Here is a 9430-nt window from a genome sequence, read left to right as displayed (position 1 = left end):
CATGGGCTGTGTCCTGACCTCACCTGTGCAGGACACAAGTCTCAAGGGAAAGGAGGGGATGATGGGCATTGGGCAGAGGGGAATGAAGAGAGTGGGGGAACAAGAGGTAGCCTTGCCCACTGACCCCACGCTCCTGGGCCCAGTGCAGCGCGACCTCGGCAGCAGAGCCGTTCCCTTCCAGAGACAGATGACTAGCTCCTGAGTGTAGAGGTGGGCAGAGGACCCGAGGCAGCTCTGGGGAGGTCAGCCTCTGACCTCAGGGCTGAGGACAAGAGCAGGTCCCACCTCTGCAAGGCAGGAGCAGGCTCCTGAGAGGCCGTAGTCACCAGGAATGTGATGGCCACGTGGGGCCATGTTCCTTCAGAATGCAGAGAAGGAAGATGGCTGGCTTTTACAAAGGGGTACAAAGGGGCATAGAACCTTTGGGCCACCTCACACAGCAGCCAGGGCCACAGGGCCACACGCTATGGGAAAGCCACCAGAGTGTTCAAAAGGGCATTTTTCGTCTCCAAAAGTGAGGAGTCCAGAGGACAGCAGTCCCAGGATCGCTCATTCAACGGCTGTACCACGTCCGGACTCCAGCTCCGTCTCCCAGAGGGTCTCCCAGCTCCTCCTTTGGGTCGTAAGGTGCCACTCAGTCCTCAAGAATCATGGCCCCCTGGACTGCTCTCGAAGGGACGCCCTCAGCGTGGGCTTGTCCAGGCAAGCCTTCCCCAGACTACTCCACGGGAGGCCACTGGTCCTGGCCATTCTGGGCACACTGCCACCCTAAGCCAGTCACTGGTGTGAGGGAAGGGACCACCCCTCCCAGAACGGGAGGTGGCCAGCCACCTTTCACCACCTGGAACCCATCTCCGAGGTGTCCCAGCGGGATCCTGAGAGGGACCCTCTTCCCCAGGGCGGAGGCTGCTGTTGGCTGGGTGATGTTGTCAGTCTTACTGACTTCTCCGTGGGCACCCATCACAGGGCTGGCACACGTGTCACCTCCCCTGTTTCACTGCGCCTCTGGAGGTGTCTGCCAGCTCTCTGACCCCTCTGTCTGTGGGTAGTGGCTGCCACCCCCGTGAGTGTGGCTGGCGGAGGAGCAGCAGGAGCAGCAGAGCCCTGGCATGTGTCGCGGGGGACAATGTCAAAAAATGTATCTGCTGTGGGCGGAAGCCCACCCTGCTGGCCCATGGCCTTCTGCCAGCAGCCATCTGGGAAGAGGACCCTCCTGAAGCCCCATTCACCCTGCCCTGGACAGACCCAGGCCCTGGCCCCAGTTGGCCACTCTCAGATCCCCCACAGAAGCTGTGAGACGCTTACTGGTTGCAGCTGCCATGTTTTGGGGTAACTCCTTGTGCAGTGGAGCTGGCCCCAGGGTGAGGTAGATGAGGAGGGTTAGGTGCAAAACTGAAGGAGGTGCTCACTCTCAGGGCCATGGAGGTCCAGGGTCACCATGACCTCGAAGGAATGCCTCAGTGCTGTGCCTCGGGGTTCTTGCTCACTGCAGCTGTGGCGATGCACCGGTGACCCTCCTTCCTCTTTGCCCACGTTCCAGCTTGTGTCCAGGAAGGCTCCACCTCTGGTGCTGGACAGTGTGGGTGACGAAGTTAGAGGATCCTCTGGTCACAGAACTGCTTCCGGTGTAGCCCGTGACCCAGTCCTTTCTTTCCCACTAGAGCAGATACAAGCCTTTTGCTAGAAATGCAGGGACAGATGGGACCCCACTTTCCTGACATTGATGAGGAAAGTGGAGTCGTGCTGGCCCTCTTGGGACCCCCCAGGGGAGCCAGGGTGCCAGTCAAGCTGACAACAGGGAACCAAGAAACGGGGTCCTGGGTGAGGCTGTGCTGCTGCTGGGTTAGCAGCTGCTGAGCAGCCCTGTCTTGGGACCCCACGGCTTGGTGGGCTATGAGTCTCCCTGCTAAAAGCTGAGCCAGTTGGCATCTGGTTTTCTGCTACAGGCAGAGGAAAGCTCCAGTGTGAGGCAGACACTCCAGGAGACCCAAGCAGCTTCTCACGCAGTGGGTGCCAAGGCCCCGCTGCTTACACATCCAGATGTTCTGCACAGGTTCTGGTCAGCCAGATGTTCAGCATCCCGGAGGTAACACAGTTTAGTGCTTCCCTCTGCCCTGGGTCTGGGGTCTGCACTCCCAGCAGGTGTGCAGGTGGCCACGCCCCACCTCTGCTCTGGAACAGGTGCTGTTTGTGTTGCGTAGCGTGCCCCTTGCCTGCCCACTTCCTTTGTATGTGGGCCTGAGAGTGGGCTCAGAGACGGGCAGCAGCGTCATGCGGCTGGCATGGAGGGTGAGCAGGAGTGGCGGCCTTGTCCCCTGGGCTTAGAGGGCCCGAGGAACAAAGCTGTTCTCCGTGGTGCTGGTGCAGAAGGGCGCTCCTGCAGAATGCTTGGCCAGCAGGCAGGAAGTGCAGGTGAAGGCCTTGAGAAAAGAGCCATGCTGTGGTCCAGGGAAAGGGTAGGGGCAGGCAGTTAGGCCCACTGCGGGTCTGTCCTACGGCTCTGTCCAGGGTGATGTGCACCCTTCTCTTTACAGCCGGCTGAGGCAGGTCTCAGTGGGTCTGATTCTGAAGGTGGGGTGCAGCGCGTGCAGAGGAGAGCAGGAGCACGTGTGCCCAGCTTGTGGCTGGATTCCTGAGAGGCCCTGCTTGGTGGTCCCGGGTGCTCCTTGTCCCCTACCTGCGTCACAGGGCCACCCTCCACACTCACAACTGCGTGTCCCTTCCACTCAGGCAGCCTTCTGTGGTCCTCTGATGTGTACACACCTCTGGTCTCTGGTGTGTAGCGGGTAGGGGCAGAGGGCCCTTGGGAGTATGCAAGGTGACATGGCTCCGTCAGCGGGCAGTAACAGATCTAGGCGCTCTGGTGCCGAGGACATGGCCTCAGGGTGCTTCAGTCTCCTTGGGTAGACGGGGGAGCCTTGGGCAGGGCAGGCAGCTCAGCGGGCATGGCCCATGTCCCTGCCAACGTCCTAGTCCTCCTCCAAGAGAGGTGGCTAATGGCACTGGGGCTGCCGGGTCAGGCCAGCCCTGGGGGTGGACACAGAGGTCAGTGTTTGGGGAGGGAGAAGGGCCAAGAGAGCCAGCTCTGTCCGTCATGGGCGGCTGCTACTCTCAGATCCTCCTGGGGATGGCTTAGAAGCAGAGCAGCTGTCTGGGCACAGGGAGTGCCCTGACTGTGGCCTCTAAATCTCTTCCTCACTGAGGAGGACGGGGCCTTCTTGGGGAGTCTGTTCCCAGGTCCAGAGTGGCAGATGCACAGGAGGAGTGGGGACATTCTGTACCACGAGCCAGCAAGTGACTGGGCCCCACCAGGCTCCGGGGCAAGGGCTGCTCAGGTGTCAGAGGAGCTCCTGCTGGGTAGAGAGGGGCCATCTGGAAGTCAAAAGCAACCCAGAACAAACAAGCAAAATCCCTGTGAGGAATCCACACATATCAAACATGGTGAAAACCCAGGAGCTCCAAGTGTCAGCTTACAGGGACATTTGTAGGGTGCTCGAGAACCCTGAAGAGAGGGGATGAAGAAACTACTTTTTTTTTTTTTTTAACTGCCCTTGGGGCAGCCCAATGATATAGTGAATTTAAAAAGATTAACTGGAAAGCTTTCCAACTACTCTCCAAACCTTTCCCTGTGGCGCCCTCCGGGCCAGAATTTCCAGCATTAGAGACTCATTTCTTTGGGTTAAGAAATGTCCTGAATCAAAGCCAACACATCCTTGGAAAGGTTTGCTAACCGCTTTCCTTGGCGATAGAGGGAAAGTGGGAAGCCCTGTGGTTCCTGGGGTCTGCACAGATGGGCTGCAGCCAAGTGGGGAGACCAGGAAGGGCAAAGAACACGGCCCCTTTGTCCAGGGGAGGAACCCCTAAACTCGAACCCGTGAGAATCCCCGGGAACGGGTCCCAGAGGCAACCTGCTCAATAGCCTGGCCAGCTGGAGCCTGACTCACAGACAGAAGGCAGCAGGCTCATTGTAGTCCATACCCAGGGGACATGGTCACAGGCAGTGCGCCACCCCAGGGGTCGCTGGACTTTCCTCTAGGCCTGCACAACCTCCTGTTCCCTCACCCTCCACGGTCCCTGCCAGGCACTAGGGACACGGTGGATCTACCAGGCGCCTCATCCTGGGAACTCATTAGTTCTGGGGTCCTTTAGCTGTCAGGGTCTCCCCTGTGTCAGGAGGTGGTGCGGTAGGGACTGGTCGTGATCTTCACGTGAGCTCCCAGTGCCAGCTCCCAGCTGTGCTGACCTGCTCGGCCTGTCCTGGCCTCTCACTTCTGGATCCTGAGGTCGATGTCACCCCCAGGGCGCTGCCAGGCTGGGACCCACTCAGCCCTGGCCCTGTGCTCCAAGCTCCTCCCCACGCCACCTCCTGGCCCTTGTTCCCGAGCAGGAGGTTCCTGCAGCCCTGCCCACAGGCTCCCTGGTCCGCCAGGCTGGCTGGCTGCCCTCACTCTGGGGCCTGCTGACCGCCACTCTGTCCTCTTCCCCACCCAGCCCTTCCTAACACACAGCCCCTCCCCGCTCCCCTCCGGCTTCATGGCCCTCCCGAGGGCTGAGATGGACAGAGACTCTACATTTGCGCCATCCTCTCATCGTCCTTAGAGAGGCTAGGGAGCCCACCTCCTCCCCAGGATTGAGTGACCTTCAGAGTCCTGTCCCCACATGCCTTGGCCACACTCCCCTGTCCTGACACCTGGCTTCTGCCCGACCCCACGGCAGGCCTGGGCGCCAGCCATGGCCCTCCCTGGCTGGCCTGGCCCCTGCTGCCCAGGCATGTGTACATGCTAGCACACGCACACGCTAGCACCCACACACGCAGCCTGTCCAGTGCCCGATGCCTTCGCACTGGGCTTGAAATCTGGATGGCCATGTTTTTCTTCCTCTAACTTCCCCTTTGGAACAGACACGGACCCCATAACCCCGACCACCCTCTTTTTGTAAGAGCCTCCCTTCCCAGCCTCCCCCGCCCGTCCTGGCAGCTGTGAATGGGAACAGAGTGGGCCTTTCAGAGCGACCTGAATGAATCGCAGCAGCCCCAGCCCCAGCGCCGGCAGAGGGGGGTGGCGGGCGGCATGTGTTTGCGTCTTAAAGCCCCTACTGGCCCCCAGCTCCGATTTTCCCATGTGCCTTGGAGCAAACGCCTCCCTACACCCACTCCTTTCAAAATTTATTTTGCCTCATTTTTGGTCCCGTGCATTTTGTTTTCTGTTTTGTAAAAGGGAGACTGAATTAGAGCCCCAGAAAAACAAGGCCCAGCTGCCAACTGGAAATGTTTGCTCTGGGGGCGAGTTCGGAGGCTGGCGTCAGGCGGGGCCAGATCTGTGCCAGCGGAATGTGATTTGGGGAGGAAGCTGCAGGTCACTCAATCCCTGGCAGCCGGCCCGGAGCAACTGCATGCTTTCTGGGCTGTGTGTGTTCGACTTTTCCCTCCTGCAAACAGCGCCCGGGGACGTGGAGACAGCACCAGGAACAAACCAGACCAAGACTCAATGGGCCTGGGGGAGGTGGAGGTGGGGGTGGGTGGGCGGGGAGGGGGTCGCCAAGACCTGAGCAGCCAGTGTTTGGCTTCGTGAGGGCCTTGCTGGAGGATGCTGGGGGCTGTGAACACCTGACCCTCAGGGGCTCCTGGCCCCTTGGAGAATTGGCTGTCCCTGCAGAGCACAGGCAGGCCCCCCCGGACTTCCAGAGAAGGGCGACTGCAGGCCTGGGCAGTCAGGGGAGGCTCCCTGGGAGAGGCCTGGAGGCTGAGGCCAGAGGCTGGCGTGGTGTCGCTCATGGCCTTGTGGAGCCTGCGTCACGGAGCCCTGTGCTGAGACCTTCCTGGGCAGAGTCCCTTTAACTCCTCACACCAGGAGGGCCAGGCCTTCTAGCCCTGATTTGGCAAACAGGGAAACTGAGGCCCAGAGAGACCAAGAACCTTGGTGGAGCTCAGCCAGGGTCCACCCCAGGGCTGTCCAGGGTACAGCCTGTGCTCTCTCTGCTCCTCCAGGTCATTTGTCATGGACTCCTCGGGTAACGGGTTGTCTTCCCGGAAGGAGAGTACATTCACAGTGGAGCCTGTGCGGTCAGGGTGCACTTCCCAGGGGTCAGTATGGCAAGTGTTGGGACACCAGAGAGATGACCTACTTTGCTGTACTGTCCCTGGGAGGTGGCTGGGCCCCTGGTTAGTGCTGCCATGCTTCACCCCACGGTAATCCTCTCCCACAGCCTGGCCCTCTTCCCCATGGCCCCCAGCCTCTCCCACTCGCCCCTGCAAGTTCTTTGCCAGCCTTGCCCTGGGGACTGCCCACCTCTGGGGTCCTCAGAGGTTGTCTGGGCTACTCTGATTGGCGCATAGGCACCCAGCACAGCCTGAGAGGCAGGGTCAGGAGTCCCTCCCAGCATGGGGTCAAGTGACCTTTGCTCTGTTAAGGCCTCAGCGTACCCAGCTGAAAGATGAGGAGAGTCTTTGGTAGCGCTGAGCTGTTGCAGATGGAGGGAGGCCTGTGGGAAGGAAAGCTGTCCCAGGTGTTGGCACACACAGAAGGACTCTGCCAGAGGACAGCCGCGGCAGGGGGGCAGGAGATGGGGCACACCAGGGTGGCGAGAACAGCCCGACACTCTCCGAAGCTTGCTGGGCGGAAACCAGGAATTCATCTAGGACAACTCCATTGACCACGTGGGTGTCTAATTGTCCTATGCTCAAATAGTTAGCTGCACCCATGGATCCTTTCTGACCAACTGACCACTAGAGTTGGGGAGACAGGCGGAGGGTCCCGGGCCTGCATCATCTGCATTAGCTGAGCTGACTGGTGCAGGTTAGGAGACCACTTTGACTACCAGGTACTTAGAGGGCACGGGCCATTAACCAAGTTACCACCCCGGAAGCTCGATGCCTTGCCTTCTAAGGACAGTCTTCAGCTGGGACATCTTCATCCTAAGACATCAAACCCATGCCGTCTACCAACAGAAGCCAGGTTCCTGAGAGGCTGCCAAGATCCACAAACAAGGGGTGTGGGGACGAAGTCTTCCTGTCCACAGAATGGGAGGGTAGGGCTGGACAGAGCGGCCACAGGGGGTGTAAAAACCCTAACCCCAAGGGACCCCATGCCACCTGGCATCCCTTTCATCCAGGGTTCCAGGCAGCTCCACCAACCACTCAGACACAGCCTGCGTGACAAACAGCACGGTGCTGGGGCCTTGCTCCAGCTGTGCTGAGCTCGGGCTGCAGGGAGGCACCCGCAGGCCTGGAGCCCACCAGGTCCACAGCTGTCCCAGGCTTTGCTGGGGCCCAGTGACTGATAAATGTGCCTGGCGTCGGCTGGTCCTGCCCCTTCATGTTCTCTGGCTGCTGCCATCGACGGGACTTTTTCAGAGAGCTATAAAAATAGGTTTTTTGAGAAGCTGCTCTGAAGAAGCAGCCAAGGGTTTGTGTTTCCTCTTTTCTGGGGCCTGCAGGAGATGGCAAGGAAGACCTCACAGTGAAGGAATGCGCTCCTCAGGGAGCCCAAGGCGCTGTCCTTAAGAAAGAAGATGAAGAAGTTCTCACCCAGGCGCATCTCGCCACACCACATCTGTATCTGTGGGATAGGGAGGCGCTCCCGGGGGACAGCAGCCTAAGCTCAGCTCTCAAGTTGTTGACTTCTGGGTCCTCGTGAGCACAGCTAATGAGTCCTGGCTCGCTCCTCAGCTCCCCCTTCCCGCTGACCTGCTCTGGGGCTCCAAGGACTCTGTCTGTCCTGTCCAGGGGCTTCCCTGCCCGCAGGGAGGCTGGGCAGTGGGAGGCTTCCTTCTCACGTGGTATTTCCTGCCCACTGCGGTGCTCTGGGTTGGAGGAGGCTTATGACAAACAGTAATTTGCCAGGGCTGGGATTGACTTGAGTCTGAGGGCTCCACTCTTCCCCTCTTTTCTCCACTTACAGAAGAGGAACCCAGGCTGGCATGGCTCAGGAAGGGTAGGGGTGCCAGGTTGGGTGAGGCAGGGCTGAGGGTAGGAGCTGGGCCTGGGAAGAGCATGCATCCCTGCTCCTAGACCACCAAGTCAGAGCCGCACAAGGCAGGGTCTGGCCCAGAGCTCCCAGGGCTCTGATAAAGCGTGTCCTTGTCCTGAAAGGAAACTATTGCCCACAGCCCTGGAAATCGCGTTCTCTCTCTCTCTCTCTCTGTGCTGGTTCAATCACCCATGGGCCCTCTACCACTGAGTTACGTCTCCCCAACTCTTTTCATTTTTTATTTTGAGTCAGAGTCTTGTGAAGTTGCAGAGGCTGGCTTTGAACTTGCGATCCTCCCATTTCAGCCTCTGAGGTTGTGGGATGATAGGCCTGCACCACTGTGTTCAGCTTGAATTACACTCTTAGGGTTCACGCTTTTAATTCTTATAAAACTATAAACTCAAAATAAACTAATAAAGGAACACGAACAAAATTTCCATGAACAACATTAAGCTATTATAATGGATTATAATACTGTTTTGCTGAAACAGAACTCAATGGGCACCGGGAGGCCCCTGAAAGCCATCCTGCCTGGCTGGCAGAGGCTGGTGCGAGGAGGACAGTGCAGGTCTGGGAGGGACGGAGACCAGGAGAGGGGTGGTCAGAGGCAGCTGACGGCTTGCAACGAGGGCCTTCTGGGGGTCCTCCCCAGCAAGGTCTGGCTGCTAGGGTTTCCTCCTTGGGCAGGGCTCTCTGCACTGGGGTCACCCCACCCTGGACACAGGGCAGCTCTGTGCTTCCCACCTGTGGAGCTGGCTGGTTCCACCCACCCAGGCACGGCTCCTGCCTGCCCCCCTCCTCAGGGGAACCGCACAGCCCAGTGCCCAGGGGAAGCTGCCTCAGTGATGAGGTGACATGACAGCGAAGGCCTGGAGGGGAACAGCCAAAGCATCAGCCTGCCTGGCAGGTCCTGCTCCTCCCCACCTGGCTCGAATGCCCCAGGAAGACCACAGAGCTGTTCTGCTGCATGCTGGCCCCACATCCCTCCTGTGGCACCTCTCACTCTGCACAAGGTTAGGCGTGTGTTGTCCTTCTGAGGGGACTTGCACCTCCTGGAAGTGGGCTCCGTCCGGGTCTTCTCTTACCAGAATGCCCGCTCCACCAGGGCAGGGCTCACTCTGTTCACCGCTTGTCCCCTGTGTCAGCAGGTGTTCTGCGAGTGGTACTGAAGAGTCACGGCGCATGAGGAAGGGGTGGGAACTGCCTGTCCTTCCCAAGTGGCTCCTGGTGGCAGGAAGCTCATGCTGACCAGCCCCTCTGGCCTGACGAGATCCATCTGACCCACGAGTGACTGTGCATTGAGCCCTCTGCCCTGCTCAATCATTAGGTCAGGAGACATTGGAGACGTGTCCAGCTCTCAGTCCTCCACCTGGTGGCTTTCTCCAGCAGCCTCCCCTGGACCCTCACATAGCAGCTGAGCTCCAGCCATCACTGGGGCAGGACACGACTTCCACAGGCCCCAC

This window comes from Ictidomys tridecemlineatus, chromosome 12 (genome assembly GCF_052094955.1).
Source record: "Ictidomys tridecemlineatus isolate mIctTri1 chromosome 12, mIctTri1.hap1, whole genome shotgun sequence".
Taxonomy (NCBI): Eukaryota; Metazoa; Chordata; class Mammalia; order Rodentia; family Sciuridae; genus Ictidomys; species Ictidomys tridecemlineatus.
This window is presented reverse-complemented; position numbering follows the sequence as displayed.